The following is a 17,575-nucleotide window of genomic DNA, read 5'->3' on the forward strand; positions in this document are numbered from 1 at the left end:
TAAATATCTTGAATTTAAAGATTTCACCTATTTTTACAAGTCCGGAGTAGCATTAAAAGTGAATCACTACCTTGAATTAAAAGTTTTTTCGATTTTAGGTTTATCGGAAGTTGTAGCAGTACATTTCAACGGATTTCACGACTGGACCAAACAAATAAACATTACTGGTATAGGTATCCACTCACAACATTAACTTGAGGACAAAGAGTAAGTTACACTTTACCTACTTACATTTTATCTCATTCTCGTGTTTATTTACCAGTTGTTTATAATGGCATCGTTTAAGGTGGAATATCTGTTAACTCCTGAATTAGACTATGAATTGGGGATTCGTCAGTTGACTGATCCATCTTTAACTTCGGATGATGCTAAGATGGTCGTGTTGAGAGGTGCGTTGAAACAAGCTTCAGCAAATAGGAGTTATGCTGTTCTGTCAGCTTCCCATCTTAATTTTGTTGGTGAGGTCCGTGAAATAGAAGTCACTATTGCAGATCTAAAGGCTCAAATTAGTTCTTTTGTTGGCTCCGATAGTGATGTCGTATATGGTCGCTTGACTTCCCGTTTAGGTCATGTTTCAGGTAGGGTTCATTTGTTAGAGTCAGTAAATGAGGAAGAGGATGCCATCAAGAAGTCTCTGAACTTCAAGATACTTAATCTGGAAGGCGAACTTGAGTATAAAGTAGTTCCACAGGCTCACTCCACTCCTCATAACCCTAGTGTTTCAGTAAATTCCTTCCCTTTCTTTAAGTCGGCTCCTATTTATAAATGGGGCGTACATTTTTCTGGTGGCTCTAATGAAAATGTTGTTGGTTTCTTGGAGAAAGTAGAGTGTCTGCGTCTAGCACGTGGGAATAGCGAAGAGGAGTGCTTTTCGTCAGCAGGTGATCTTTTTAAGGATTCAGCCTTTACTTGGTACCTCAATAATCGAGGTAGTTTTACTTCATGGCAAGAGTTAGTTGCCAAACTTAAGTCTGATTTTCTTCCTTACAACTATGAAGACAACTTATTAGACGAAATTAAATCCCGGAAACAAGCTCCCCAGGAGAAAGTCACCATCTTCATCAATGAAGTTGTCAGTTTGTGTAAACGTTTGGAAGTCCCTCTTTCTGAGTCCCATATAGTGAGAATCATTAAGAAAAATTTGTTGCCGTCTTATCATCCTAGTCTGGCACTCACTGACATTCTCTCGATTGCTGACCTTACAGAAAAATGTAAGAGGTTAGAAGAAGTTTTGTCATGGTCTTCTGAACCTATATCTAGTGTCCCTAGTCGGTCAAGCGTTAGAAACAACGAATCTTCCTATTCTGGTAGGCCAAATTATTCCCGGTCTGGTAATGTAGCTACTTTTAACTCGAAGATTACCTGTTGGAATTGTCTTCGGTCCAAACATCGGTATTCTGAATGTTCTGAACCTAGAGGTCTGTTTTGTTATGGGTGTGGATGTCAAGGTGTACGTAAGAGTGAATGTGAATTCTGTTCAAGAAATGACAGAAGGGGTGACTCCCACTCGTCATCAAAATACAGGGAACACTCTAGAAAATCCTCAAGACCTAGAAATCAGTTTCTCGAGTCAGAAGGTCCATGCCCCAACCACTCAAATATCCCAACCCCCACCGAAAGACAAAAGACCACAGAACGGCAGATACCAACCGAAAAGAGGACGTTAGTCGATCATGTCCTTTGTGATTCTTCTGTAGTTTCTCCAAGTAATCCCTTATCTTCCCTCATTGATATTGACATTAATTCATTATTAGTTAGAAAAAACAAGGATAATCGTCCATACCTTGAAATATCTATCTTAGGACATTCTTGTTTAGCTTTACTGGACACAGGGTCCAATATCTCTATTTTAGGTTCTTTAGGTCTGGAATTTCTCCAGAATTCTAATGTTAAGGTAGGAATGGATGAGAGTTTGCAAGTGACTACAGCTGATGGTCAGGTCCAACCAATTTTAGGTCAGTTCACAACTGAGATTTCTGTTAGTTCATGTAAAAGGATGATTACATTTTTTGTTATACCTTCTGTTAAGAATTCAGTTATCCTAGGGATGGATTTTCTGAAAACTTTTAATAGTGAATTGAATTTTCCTGAATTTTCTTTATCTGTCTCTTCTTTTAATATCTCTTGTGTTGATGCAGTTAAAGATATGAGTAGACTCAATGCTCAGGAGTTAGAGCAGTTGAATAATGTCATCAAATCATTCTCTTCTATCTCTTCGAAGAATCAGTTAGGCAGAACTCATCTCATCGAACATCACATTGATGTGGGTTCGTCTAAGCCCTTCAGACAATACCAGTATCCATTGCCTCAAGCCTGGAATGAGAGCTTAGTTAAGGAGGTGGATGAGATGCTTAAGCTTGGTATTATCGAGCAGAGCTCGTCTAGCTTTTGTAGTCCCTTATGGATGACAAAGAAGAAGGATGGGACTTTTCGTGTCTGTTTTGACGGACGTAAACTTAACAGCATTACGATGAATAGGGATGCCTATCCTATACCTCGTATAGATATCATCCTCACTAAGCTACAAAATGCTAAATACATTTCATCCATCGACCTAAAGAAGGCATTCCTACAGATTCCATTAAGCGAAGAGAGTAAGAAACTTACGGCTTTTGCAGTAAGTGGCAAAGGATTGTACCAGTTTACTACAATGCCTTTTGGTCTGGTGTCTGCTCCCCAGACTATGTGTAGATTAATGGATTTGGTAATAGGTCCTGCTTTAGATCCCTATTGTCAATATTATCTTGATGATATTCTAGTCATTACTCCTGATTTCGACACTCATATCTCTGTATTGCAACAGTTGTTTCAGCGTCTCAAAGATGCAAATTTGACTATTAACTTAGATAAAAGCAGCTTTTGTCGTGATTCTATTAAGTTTTTAGGATATGTTGTAGATTCTCATGGCTTACATACTGACCCTGACAAGGTGTCAGCTATTCGTGATTTTCCTGTGCCTAAAAATACCACCCAGGTCCGTCGATTGTTAGGAATGGTGGGCTATTATAAAAAGTTTGTTAAGTCTTATTCTACCTTGTTGTCCCCTATCACTGATTTGCTTCAAAATAGGAAAAAGGGACAAAACATTGTGTGGACTCCTGAAGCTAATGAAGCTTTCATTAAAATCAAGGAGGCTCTCACCAACTCCCCAGTTATGGTAGCCCCAGATTTCACTAAGCCTTTCTATTTGATGACTGATTGTTCAAACACAGCATCTGGTGGTGTACTCTATCAAATTGTCGATGGAGAGGAACACCCTATAGCCTATACAAGCAGGAAATTAAACAAAGCCCAGAAAAATTATACTACAACCGAAAAAGAGTTGTTAGCTATAATTACGGGCATTGAACATTTCAGATATTTTCTGGAAGGTCGTTCGTTTACGGTCATAACTGACCATAGTAGTTTGGTGTGGTTACAGAGTATGAAGAACCCATCTCCTCGTTTGGCTAGGTGGATTTTAAAATTGGCACAATATGATTATAAAATTGTTCATCGTAAAGCTGCAGGTGTAGTAGTCGCTGATGCACTATCGAGAACTTTTGACATTAACTTGTTAGATTTATCTACTTTACAACCAGATGACTGGTATCAAAAAATGTTGTATGATGTCCAGAATGTTCCAGGTAAATTTCCTGATTTTAAAGTTGAGCATGGTGTGTTGTATAAACATGTGTTAAGTTCTATGGATGCCCTTACTGGAATGTCTGAATGGAAGATAGTCGTTCCAACAGCAAATAGAGCAGAGGTTTTGGCCACTTTTCATGACCATCCTACTGCAGCTCATTTTGGCTTCTACAAAACTTACTGTCGTATATCTGAACTGTATTACTGGCCGAAGATGCGTCAGACTATTCGTAGTTATCTCGCCCGATGCAAAATTTGTGCTACGTGTAAGTCGACAAATCTTCCCCAACCAGGTTTAATGGGTAATTATCGACGGATTGATTTTCCATTCCAACTTATATCTTTAGATCTTATTGGTCCTTATCCTAGGTCGTATAAAGGTGCTCAATATGCCTTAGTAGTTGTTGATTACTTTACAAAATTTCCTTTGGTGCATACTATGTCTAAAGCAACTACTTCAGCCATTATCAAGTATCTAGAGAATGAAGTTTTCCTAATTTATGGTGTTCCACAGATCGTGTCTTGCGATAATGGACCCCAGTTCACAGCCAAGGCTTTTCGTGATCTCATGTCTAAATATAATGTACAAAAGATCTGGTACAATGCGAACTATCATCCTCAAATTAATCATACTGAAAGAGTAAACAAATCTATCGTTACTGCTTTAAGATCATATTCATTTCCTGATCAGAGAGCTTGGGATACTCATATCCACTCTATAGTACAAGCTATCAGGACTTCTTCTCACGAAATAACCAAATGTCCTCCATCATACTTAATGTTTGGTCGTCATGTTCCTCTTTCTGGTGATTATTTTGGTAAAATCTCAGAAAATGCCACTAATTTTCCTGCAATATCAGATAAGTTACACCGCTTAGAAGATATTCAGCATCTTCCTGACATATATGTGGATGTTCGCAAACGTTTGAAAGCATCTTATGACAGAAATAAGTGCCGTTATGACCTGAGAAAGCGAGCCTTATCGTTCAGAGTCGGAGATTCCGTTTTGAAGAAAAATTTTGTCAAGTCAGATAAAGTGAATTTCCAATCTGCCAAGTTGTGTCAAAAATACATACCTTGCACTGTTATTAAGGTTATCTCCCCTTTGATTTATGAGTTGAAGGAAACGTCCACCGGCAGGAAACTAGGAAGGTTTCATGTCAAAGATTTACTTGAGGATAAGACTGTAGGTCCACATAACTTGTCTGACAATTCAGATGGTTCATCTTCAGATGAAGATTAAATTGTGAGGGCCAGTTTGTTATTTATGATCTATTTATCTATTCTGTTTACCTGGTTAACATCTGTTGTTATGCCTTTTATCTTATTTTATCTTATATTATCTTATCTTAATGTTGGTTAATATCTTAGTTTATGGACTTGTTCATTTTGCTGTTGGTTGTCTCTTGAAAGTCCAAACTATATATCATAGGAGTGCAGGATGGATAATGGGAATTTTCCCCATCTTGAATTCTGGGTTAAATAGATATTTATAGGGATAGTTAGGAAACCGTTTCTATAATATTTTCTTTGATTGACGGTTGCATGAGCTCGTGGACCATGGCCATAAAGCTTATGCATTCAAAAATGAATAACCATTTTCAATTTCGTTGCAAAACGAAAATACAGCCGAACCATATTCCAGTCCAACCAGAGAGTGCTGCAAGCACCTCTACCGGTTTCGAAACTTATTAGTCTCTCATCAGGAGGCACATATGCTGCTCTCCCTGATCAAACCAAAACAAACCCCAGCGTGCAGTCCCGAATTGCAACGAAAGAAATGGCATAGATGCCCTAGCGGCAACTGCTAGCAAAAGACTAAGTTTTCACTCTAATGGCATATAACATATCCCACCAGAATGAAAACAATGGGAACCTTCTCTGGTTACACCTCCGAGGCTTCTACAATTTGCAAGCCATACGGATGCTGAGACTAAGGAAGATGAGGGAATTCTACAATTTACAATTCACGTCACATCTGCTCAGCGCGGTAAAGTTCCAACGAGACTGGTTCCCTTCATACTCCACACAGAGTAAATGTAAATCAAAAATGAATAACCATTTTCAATTTCGTTGCAAAACGAAAATACAGCCGAACCATATTCCAGTCCAACCAGAGAGTGCTGCAAGCACCTCTACCGGTTTCGAAACTTATTAGTCTCTCATCAGGAGGCACATATGCTGCTCTCCCTGATCAAACCAAAACAAACCCCAGCGTGCAGTCCCGAATTGCAACGAAAGAAATGGCATAGATGCCCTAGCGGCAACTGCTAGCAAAAGACTAAGTTTTCACACATTCTGGTGGGATATGTTATATGCCATTAGAGTGAAAACTTAGTCTTTTGCTAGCAGTTGCCGCTAGGGCATCTATGCCATTTCTTTCGTTGCAATTCGGGACTGCACGCTGGGGTTTGTTTTGGTTTGATCAGGGAGAGCAGCATATGTGCCTCCTGATGAGAGACTAATAAGTTTCGAAACCGGTAGAGGTGCTTGCAGCACTCTCTGGTTGGACTGGAATATGGTTCGGCTGTATTTTCGTTTTGCAACGAAATTGAAAATGGTTATTCATTTTTGATTTACATTTACTCTGTGTGGAGTATGAAGGGAACCAGTCTCGTTGGAACTTTACCGCGCTGAGCAGATGTGACGTGAATTGTAAATTGTAGAATTCCCTCATCTTCCTTAGTCTCAGCATCCGTATGGCTTGCAAATTGTAGAAGCCTCGGAGGTGTAACCAGAGAAGGTTCCCATTGTTTTCATTCTGGTGGGATATCTTATATGCCATTAGAGTGAAAACTTAGTCTTTTGCTAGCAGTTGCCGCTAGGGCATCTATGCCATTTCTTTCGTTGCAATTCGGGACTGCACGCTGGGGTTTGTTTTGGTTTGATCAGGGAGAGCAGCATATGTGCCTCCTGATGAGAGACTAATAAGTTTCGAAACCGGTAGAGGTGCTTGCAGCACTCTCTGGTTGGACTGGAATATGGTTCGGCTGTATTTTCGTTTTGCAACGAAATTGAAAATGGTTATTCATTTTTGATTTACATTTACTCTGTGTGGAGTATGAAGGGAACCAGTCTCGTTGGAACTTTACCGCGCTGAGCAGATGTGACGTGAATTGTAAATTGTAGAATTCCCTCATCTTCCTTAGTCTCAGCATCCGTATGGCTTGCAAATTGTAGAAGCCTCGGAGGTGTAACCAGAGAAGGTTCCCATTGTTTTCATTCTGGTGGGATATGTTATATGCCATTAGAGTGAAAACTTAGTCTTATGCATTCACTTACTTACTGTGTCAGGGTTTAGCGTGGGTTCAGGACTGATCACCCTGGACTTGGGCACTTCACTTGGCTCAAAAATATATTAATATCTATAAGTTGTTCCTAGAGTATCTCTTAGGTTGAAATTAGAATGTGTCATGTAGAATTGGATCGTTCTGATATTCAGCAGTAAGTCAGTCTGTTTAACTTGGTTGTCATCTCCTATGCTGTTATCTTTTAAATGATTTGAGTTTTAACATATCTTATTACCATAAGTTTGGTTACCTGTCTCTACCACTTGCTTGGATTAGTGGCTGTGAGTATGTGAGTTACCTTATTTGTCTCCCTACTGAGCATTATGTTAGTAGATGTTCTTCTGCCTTAAATATGAAAAGGTAGATGTGAGTTTATCTTTACCTTTACCTGAAGTGAGTTTATATTTACCTTTAGTTTGAGTTTATCTCGTACCTTTACCTTGATGAGTTTATCTCTTATCTATATCTTGATTGAATGTATATCTTATCTTTATCTTGATTATTATAAAGTCCTAAGAATCTGTCCTTCTCTGTGCTTGTCGTGAGTAAAGAATTGGACCACGTCAATAGTACAGTTTAGGTATTACAGTTAGGATTTTTATTACCTTTTACCTTTTGTGCATACCCTCTACCACGAGTAGATGCGGGCTTGCCAGTATCTTTACCTTTTAGCATACCCTATACTATGCGTATAGTGCGCTTGCTAGTATCTTTACCTAGATTGTGTCTTCCTATCGCTACGAAAGCAAGTAGACGTTATGAATTATCTTTTACCTTGAGTTTTAGATGTTGATATCCGGAACCATATCATATATGTTTAGGTTTGTAGTAATGTAGTTTTAACTGGTCCTAATGAATTAGTCCCTCATTGAATTCTGGGGTGATTAATAGAATTTGTTCGCTCTCGTGTCAATGTTGGGTAAAGTTAATAGGATGCGTTTAGGTTAATTGTTGTTTATGGTTCTTAGTTATATTGTGTTGGGGGTTGTTAATACACACCTGTAATTTAGTTTTAATCATGGGTTTACTAACACTTGAGAATGTAGATAGTAAGTAGTGTTAAGAGTTGACTTACTCTATAAGGTTGTATAATTATATTTAGAATGTTAGTGATTAACGCGTAATTATTTGTTTTTCTCTATCTTTGGTTTTACTAAATTAAAGTAAATTATCTTGTTGAATAACTTATGTCAGTCAGTTACGTATGTCGGTTAGTTACACATCCCTTCTATGTTCTATACTTTCTGCAAGTACCATTAAAGATATCTCGCGTGGCCTCTATACTGTCTGTATGACTTCGTCCTGATTTTTGTTCTGTCTCCTCAGCAAATAGTATGGCTGTTGAGCCTACCAAAATTATGGTTTTCTACCACAACGTTTCTCCTTTACCGTGTCCATCCTCAGGTTCGCCTAGCGTCAGTTAGTTCTGGAAAATAAAAAAAAAAGGAAACTTGTAGAGTTTTCCTTTTTTTGCTGGAGAAGAGGGAGAATGTAGCGATCACGCTACTAATTAAATTAATTTAATTAAAATTGGATTAAAATATACCCCTCTACAAAATCCTTGGGTGACGCCCGCGAAGATCCAACTACGATTTTTCGGTGCACAGGCGCGCCAATAGAAAGAAAATCGATGATTGTCGATTTCTAGTTTAGTTGGTCACGAACTCACAAAGAGGCAACACATCGTCATTACTTAGGTGACGGAGTTTGGGCAAAATTGGGAAAATATATAACTAAAAGACCTCGAACATCAGCCAATAACCCATACTAATAAAAATCAAGCAGTAGTTATATCTGGAGACTTATTTACAAGAAAGGAAAAAGGTTATAATACCGCCGATGTGTTGCTTTGCTCAAGTGAGTATATTGATATATTTCTCTTTATTTCTTCATTATAAAATCAAATTCACCATCCTAGATATCTCGTTCGTTATCTGTAGATATTAATTTCAGTTAAGAAATAATTTAAATGTCACATTATAAGTTATATTACGGTAAGGATATTCATTTCCATTTGCAAAGGAACAGTCAAGGCCATATGTTTTAGTGCTAAAGTTAAATTCCAATTTCTCATTAGACTTTTTGCTCTAGGTTTTTTTGAGGTAATAATATAAAAAAGTTTTAACGAATATCAGACATGTCATGCGCATGTCCCTGCCATGTCTGATTTGATGATTTGAGTTAGTTTCAGTTTGACATGACATATGTATACCTAACCTGAGTTTTTTTTGTTTTGGTTTCCAGTGCAGTGACCCTGTGCTGTCTACACATAGTGTTATAAATAATGTAATTAAATTGATAAAATTTATTTTAGATTCCGTCCCGTAGCTACTTGTCACATAGACACTTAGCCTAGTCAATTTATATAGATTGTATCATCATTTAATGTGCCATTATATAAATATGTGCCAGTTACTGTAAGCAGCTAGGGTATGGGTTACCCCTAGAGTTACTTTTGATTGGATTGGATAGTACCTATTTCACAACATCCAGGATTGGATTTATCACCACAGCAGCCCACTAGTTTTTGCCGTGCCAAGAGGAAATTCATTCCTATCTGGACCTTTTTAAATAGGACTTGTGGTTAAGATAAGTTGTTTAATCTTATTATTTACATATTTTGGGTACTCTATAGTTGCTTGCACTGTAAACTTCTTGTATGCATACAATTGAGGTAAACTAGGTACATATTTCTTGATACATAAGGTTTTAGGTCGTTGGTTTTTTTTGATTTAATATAAGTAGTAGTTTCCAATAAATAAAATTAGGTCTTGTTCAATAATCATTATAAATAATAATTGTAGCTTAAAAATTTGGTAGGGAAGGGGTCGTTAAAGGTTTGTCGCGGATTTCAAATAGGGAATATGTCTTGTAGGTTTTTACATTGTATATAAAGAGTAACTGACTAACTCATTTATACAACTCATTTATATCACTCATTTATATAACTCATTTATATAACTCATTATATATTTACTTATTAGTGTTTTTGCTAAGTGAGATCTTTATTATTTTTGGTAACCGTAGCGTTCTTGTTGTGGATCTCACTCTAGCGTAGTTCAATTTAGGAAATAATTACTAACTTTTTAGTTGTAAGGACTTAGTGCTATTCTGACGGACTTTTGCTTTGGATTTTGATTTTAATACCTTTGCTTGGCCAGTGATAGTGGATAATTGCTTGTTAAGTGGCCTTTGCGGTCCTATTTGATCTTTTCCCCATCCACTATCACTGTTATCACGTTGCGTTATATGTAAATTGTTAGTATTTAACATTTGTGATTAATATATTTGTATGTATTAAGGTTGGTGTTTTATTTCAGTCTGTATTACCAGTATATAACATAGCAAGACAAGATCAGTATTTAGTATTTTGTATTTCAGGTGGTTGTAACCAGTGTCATAGAGTTCCTGTTGTTCGTTATTTCAAAATCTCGAACCTGTCCAACTTCTTGGTTCTGAGAGCCGAGTTGTTCGTTCGAGTTGGCGCCCTTTTTTCTTCTTCTTTCTTTGTTGTAACTCGATATTATTTTATCTCTAGCATTCTTATCTATTTTCCTTCCATTTTTGTATTAACAGTCTCATTTTCTTCCTAGTTACTATCATTTCATTACCAAATTTTCTTCTCATATCTCCAAAGCCAATATTCGGTGTATTGAAGCTAGCCCGAATACTCACTTGAGATTTAGTGTCTCTCTGCCCTTTTAATTTTTTTTCCTGAGCTAAGCCCCTCTTCTTGTCTTCTTAAATCTCTTATCATTTATTTTACCCATCTTTATTCAGTTCTTCTCTTCAAAAATCTCTATACCCAGAGTAAAGAGGTTTCACAAGTAACATGTTCAAAGACACTCATGGTCTTTTTTGTACAATATTACATTTTTTCACCTAATTATTGTAGTCCATCACTTATGCATCTTCTTGTGATAGAACTGTTTTAACACCCATACTCTTACCAAATAACCTTATACATTTAATCTATGTACTCTTTTAGTTTAACACTTTTGAGAGTACAGGGTGTTATTTCGGTTTTTTAAACCATTTTACCTTAACAGATATTGTAATATATATTATTTATTTATTTTTCTTCCTGACTGTGATACCTAATCCGGAGTATTATCTTATTGTAATTTATTTGGTGCTACCGTAATGTTTTTTGTCCTGATTGAATCTTTTTAATGACTGGCCTACTTCTATCCAACCTTACTTGGTCTCGTCCGCCTCAGTAGTTACTTACATAAAAGTTATTGCTATTCAACATTATTACAGACATTCTCTGGTCGTTTCCATCTTTGTCACACTTTAATACAGTCTCAGTTTCCTTTCCACTCGGCTCAATCCACTTAAATGAATTCTGACGTTTATCTTCTTCTTTTTCTTTCCTTAGTTCGAACAGTCTCCTAGTTACAAAGTTTACCACCATTAATGACACTTCATTGTTGAGTACTCTATGTCATCATTGACAGCAATTTGACTTTTCACCGGAAGGTCTTTACACCTTGAAGCACGGCAAATTAGCTAAACATGTGATGTACATAAACTTAAAAAAATACGTGCTACATAATTTAAAATCGCACCGGCGGCTCTAATCATCAAGAGATTTTAGGATGTGAGTTCATACAATAATATTAATGCTAGAGAAAAGAAATTATTAATTTTTTGGGCGCCATTAATAGATCAGAATCTATTACTATTTATCTATATAAAAATTACAAAAATGTTACGAAAAAAATGGTATCCCTTTGACTACTAATGGTACTTACCCTTGTTGTCTGTGGTAGGCTGCATTTCCTAATACAATAAGGATACATAGATGGATTGTGCGAACAGAAAAAGACGAAATAAGTTTTAACATAGTTACCATTTATTTAGATAGAAAATTGTCATTAAACTGAGTTGATTAGAAAAATAAAAAAAAAAATAAGTCTTTCGCGTTTCATCTTAAAAGTTCAAAAAAAAGAAAAAGGAACGAAACAGTTTATTGCAAAATACCCGGTGATGATCCATTGTTGTTGAATTGCTGGAATCGGGTTAGCTCGCCAGAGTTGTGGATTCGACGAAATCACTTTCACTTTTCACTTTCATTTTTAGAGTTAAAGTACTGTTACATACATGTAGTTGTTATTATATTATACGAAAAATAAAAATTCCATAGTTCTTTTTGTTTTATGAAAAGAAAATAACTGCATTCATGATTATTAGTGATACTTCTCACTGACTTGATAATTAAACATATTTTATTTAGACCATTGTCTTAAAAAAAATGGAACTGCGTTCCACGAAGATTGAATTAAGTGCGGTTTATATGAGACATATTAAACGGAAGTCGTATCCGCAAATGTTGAACTAAGTTCTGTTTGAACGAAACATATTACACGCCGTACTAAGAAAACTATTATTCTATCGTACCGGACACAACACAGAGAATATACCGGTATGGTATTTAAGACAACATATCGCACTTGCGATTTTCACGACAGAACCTTTAAGATTCCATTTTGCCTATCTAGACACAGACAAGAAAAAATGCAGGTCTTCACTGCATGACCGCTAGAACTTTATTGATTCCTTCTTGTCCTAATCTCGGACAAGATTCTTCTCTGCTCTCTATATTCACCTCCCTTTTTCACAGCTATCAACTAATTTGACCAATAATCATCATTCCGAAATTTTCGTACCAATCACATAGCTGGAAAATAATGTTTAGACCAGCCTTATTATGATCATACGTTTCTTTTTCGGCCAATCACCACGAGTGTCCTTTTTGTAACCGTTTAAGGATTCCCACGAAAGTTACTGCGTTGTAACCTTGTGGAATTCTGAGATTTCTATCACTCAAACACTTAGCAATCTTTCCTATTCTTCTTTTTATGAGGCATATCCTGTGCAAAGTAAATACTTTTAGGAAAGTTGTCTTCGAGCCCTAAAGTCTCTTTGTCATTTTACTGCCTGCAATAGCTAAATGACCAGCTTAGGCGTCTAGAATTTCTTAAAATATTAATCCTTCCGCTTTCTTGTGGGTGGCCTAAGAGAAACGCGTTGGGAAGTACATTTCGTGTTACTTCTATCTATAACGCAGAGACGGACTTTTGCGATATTTAGATTGTGATTCTTCGAGCCTGTTTCACTGCCTCCCCCACGATTTCAACTTCGTGCTAACCAGTTTGAAATCGGAAACGGAAATAAAAAAAATGAAACAGCAAAAAAATGAAAACCTCATTTGTTAGTCACCATATCGTAATATCGTTCAGAGGCCTTAGGCTTTCTCTAACGATCAATACATGTCTTACAATCTAGACATGGACGCGTTAATCATAACACAAAAAATTCACAAGAATACAACGACGCAATTCGTCATCGTAGACACAAAAAAAAATAAAAACACAAAAATAGGGCAAGATATGTTAACGTTTTTTCGGATGCATAGGTTTCTTTCAACCTAGACTAACACCACGAATAACATAAGAATAATGATGTCTTAGCATCATTAACGCCATAAAAAATTAACATGTTATCCTTTACTTGGATGCATAAAGTCTCTCATTCATGACTTATTCCAGAGATAACACAATATAATAACGCCATAAGCAGTTATTACTTACGGACAAAAAAAAACAAAAAAAAGGGAGTTACTGATAGTTCTAAGTTGGACCTTGTAATTCTATAAAAATAAGCCTGTAATTAGTTTATTGTGGAAAAATGGACACATTGCTTTTCAGAAACTTACTACTCTTTCAAGAACAGGGGGGATTAGGAAAATATTGATATTTTAACTTCGTTGTGGTAACCAGAACAAGCGATAACTGACGCGTATCATACGCCTATCATAGGAACATTTTCGGTGGGGTCAACTTAAGGTAGGGTCATAGTCGGTAGAGTCTATTATTCAAAGTTACACAACCAAACGGAAGTTTTAGGAAATGACATAGGAAGTCATCACCTAAGGTCTGTGGCTAAATTGCGATTATGAATGGCATCTCATTCCGACGAGTCAACTGGCGGGAATCCGCTCACTTCATCCCTAGCCTTTCTCAGTGTCTGGCCATCCATACCGTAAAGGGGGTTAGACAACATATTTTAATAGAGGGCGCTGAAATTCATAGGTCCTTGAAGTAAGAATAAACTTAGGCAAAACAAATAGGTTCTATTACGAACTATCACTAGTAACTGTACTAAGGACTTCTGATATCAATCTAGATACAAAAAAAATAAGAAACGATTTTCAAAAAAAATATAAAAAACATTTTCCCTAAGCTTAAGCTGGATTGCATATAAGCGAAGGTAGTATATCCTAGAAGGATACCAAAAAAATAAAAAAATAAAAAAAATCAAACTTTTTATTATGTAAAAAAAAGTTTTACTTCTATATCGGACTAACGCACGACATAAAAACATTTGAAGAAGGATTTTTAATATTTCCTTTCAACAAAACAAAAAAATTTTATTCTTATAACTAGGTAAAACAGTTCAAAGAACTGGGGTGTGAGCCAAACTGAGTTGCTCTGGAGATCAACGTGCGGAATCCCCTACACTACTTCCAGAGGCTCGTCTCCTTCGCGACAACATCAAAAAAAATATATCAAATAGATAAACATTGACCGCAGCGGGACAATTCCCTACTATTGGTCTACACCACACATCAAAAAAAAGGTTGTCGAGACAGCTCTAAAAAAATTAATGCGCGTCTCTCGTCCTGAAGGGAACGAGGCACTTGGGGACGGTTTTGCCGAAGCAAAGTTGTATTCAACGTACTACGTACTAGGGTATCAGTGCATTACTGATCCCACGCCAAAATTTGTTGGAAGAGAAACAAATCCCTTCCAGGAAAAAGTTCGCAATTTGCGCGACTTTTCCTTTAACACGGACCACGGAGGAAATGGGGTGTCGCTAAAAAAAATTACCGAAGTATTTAGATTATAATAGGCTTTCAGATCAAAAATTCATGTGTCCAAAATCATTTATTTGAAATCACACTTTCCAAAATTTAAGAATTTCGACTAATAAAAAAATTTGGTGCACAAAACACAAAAAAAATTATTTGTCTCAAAAAAACTTTAAGCACCTGTACTAAAAAATAGAAAAAATCAAAAATATCTAAAAAATTATATTTAAAGTTGGTTCATATCGCCCTGTAAATAACGGAATATACATTTCTATTCGCTATCGGACAAATCTGAAGCATCTGACGAAACATTGACGGATGAATAAGCTTTTAAATCTTTAATATGCCAATTTCCAGCACTGGAACCATCTGGATTCCTAAGAACGTAAACTAACGAGGATAGTTTTTTAATTATGGTACATAAAATATATTTGGGAGCCAATTTTGCCATGAAATGTTTCGGGGCGCTAGATAAAACCATATTTTTTCTCCAAACTTGATCGCCAACGTTAAACTGTACGTCGCGTTTACGCAAATTATATGTTTTTGCATTTCTCTGATATGCACGAGACAAATTTTTACGCACGGCCGTGAAAACTTCTTTTATTCCCGTTACTTCGGACGCGTAATTATCGCGATCACCCGGTAGGATTTCTATATCAACAAAATCATGGGGTATTTGACCGTAATAATTTCCAGACAACGGTACGTGTCTAGCGAAATTTAAAAATGCCGGTGAATATTTGGTTACTTCATGTTTCGCTGTGTTCATGGCTTGCCGAATTTCATGCATGTGTTTGTCCCAATCGCGATGTTCGTCAATATAACTTCTGATTGCCGTACCAATAGTACGATTGCTCCTTTCAACAAAATTTACTTGGGGAGAATAAACCGCAGAGAACCAGATTTTTTGGACTGCATATCTCTCACAAAGATCTTTCATTATTTTACAATTTAAATTAGAGGCATTATCACACATGAGATGTTGTGGAACTCCAAATATGAGAAACACCTGTTCCTCTAAAAATTTACAGATATTTGAAGCAGTAGCCTTGCGAAGAGGATGTAACAAAGTGTACTTAGAAAACCAATCTGAGACCACCAGCAACCACGTAAAACCGTTTCTACTTCTGGTTAAAGGGCCTATTAAATCAACGGCGATAATTTGCCATGGGTATTCGGCTTTTTTCTCTTTACCCATTTTACCCATTTGCGCCATATTTGGTGCTTTTTGTGCTCCACACGTTTTGCAGGCACGGACATATTTAACAACATCTCTTCGCATTTTTGGCCAGTAATAATTTTCTTGGATTCGAGCAAGAGTTTTATAAACACCAGGATGGGCACAAGTTGCAGGATCATGACACGACTTAATAACATCCTCACGTTGAGGTTTGGGAACAAGGACTTTCCACTCGATTAAATTTGAATTAAAAGGAAGACAAGCCGGAATAAATTTGTATATGAGGTCGTTCTCTACTTTCCACTGTGGAAAACTTTCTGGGTTAGACAAAATCTTTGTACGCAAATCATCGTACCAGGGATCGATGCGATCAGTATCAACTTCAAGATAAGCAATTTGATCATTCTCATGAATCCTACTAAGTGCATCAGGCACCTTATGACATGCTCCTTTACGATGGACGATTCGGAAATCAAACTGTTTGAGACGCATAGCCCAACGAGCTAAACGGCCTGTGGGATTTTTTAAATTTCTAAGCCATAACAACGAATAATGGTCAGTGATGAGGGTAAATTCAACACCATCTACGTAAGGACGAAATTTTTCAACAGCAAACAAAGCTGCAAGGGCCTCTTTCTCGGTGGTTCCATACGAACGTTCTGCTCTTGTCAAAGACCGACTAGCATAGGAAATCACCTTTTCTCCACCGTCTATTTCTTGAGTCAATACAGCTCCTAGACCGGTGTTACTTGCGTCACACTGAATAGTGAAGGGACGAGAATAATCGGGTTGTACTAGAACTGGGGAAGATACTAAAGCTTCCTTTATGGCGATAAAAGCATTCTCAGCTTCTGATGTCCAAACTATAGGTTCTTTCTTTTTTTTCCTTTCAAAAGATCATTGATAGGGGAAACAAGGGTAGAAAAATCTTTGACGAAGCGTCTATACCAAGAACAAAGACCAATAAAACGGTTAATCTCCGTTGTGTTAGTTGGACGGGGATAATTAACCATAGTGGAAATTTTGTCGGGGTCCGACCGAAGAGAGTTATCACCAACGATATAGCCTAAATACTTCAAAGTTGTTTTGAAAAATTCACATTTGTCTACATTTATCGTAAGGTTAGCATCCTTTAGTTTATCTCGCACTTGTCCTAACAAGGCAACGTGTTCCTCAGCAGTGGAAGAACAAACAATAATATCATCCAAGTAAGTAAAAATAAAAGGTTCGAATTCTGGTCCAAAAATTTGATCTACTAATCTTTGCTGGGTTTGAGCACTATTACAAAGACCAAAAGGCATCACAGTAAATTGAAAAGATCCACGGCCAACAACAGCAAAAGCAGTTTTTTCTCGCGAAGATAGATCAAGAGGGATCTGCCAAAAAGCTTTTTTCAAATCTATCGAACTTATATATTTAGCGTTACGCAATAATGACAAAATTCGGTCAATATTGGGGAGAGGATATGTGTCATGACGAGTAACTTCATTAAGATTCCTGCCATCAAAACAAAACCTAAACTCGCCTGTCTTTTTCTTTACAAGCAAGACTGGACTACATCAAGGACTGTTACTCGGTTCTATAACTTCAAGTTTGAGC

General features: G+C 36.8%; 1 protein-coding gene and 1 long non-coding RNA gene across 2 annotated transcripts in view; both read left to right on the forward strand.

Annotated features, from left to right (window-relative positions):
• LOC114341475 (uncharacterized) overlaps nucleotides 1-17,575 on the forward strand; it is a 98,244-nt gene that overhangs the window by 52,362 nt on the left and 28,307 nt on the right. The gene's annotated exons all lie outside the window — the stretch shown is intronic.
• On the forward strand, nucleotides 6,368-10,214 carry LOC126890053 (uncharacterized). The gene is made up of 2 exons (XR_007700267.1): nucleotides 6,368-8,774; nucleotides 9,232-10,214. It is a non-coding gene; the product is annotated as an uncharacterized LOC126890053 (long non-coding RNA).

This window comes from Diabrotica virgifera, chromosome 8 (assembly GCF_917563875.1).
Source record: "Diabrotica virgifera virgifera chromosome 8, PGI_DIABVI_V3a".
In the NCBI taxonomy this organism is placed as follows: domain Eukaryota; kingdom Metazoa; phylum Arthropoda; class Insecta; order Coleoptera; family Chrysomelidae; genus Diabrotica; species Diabrotica virgifera.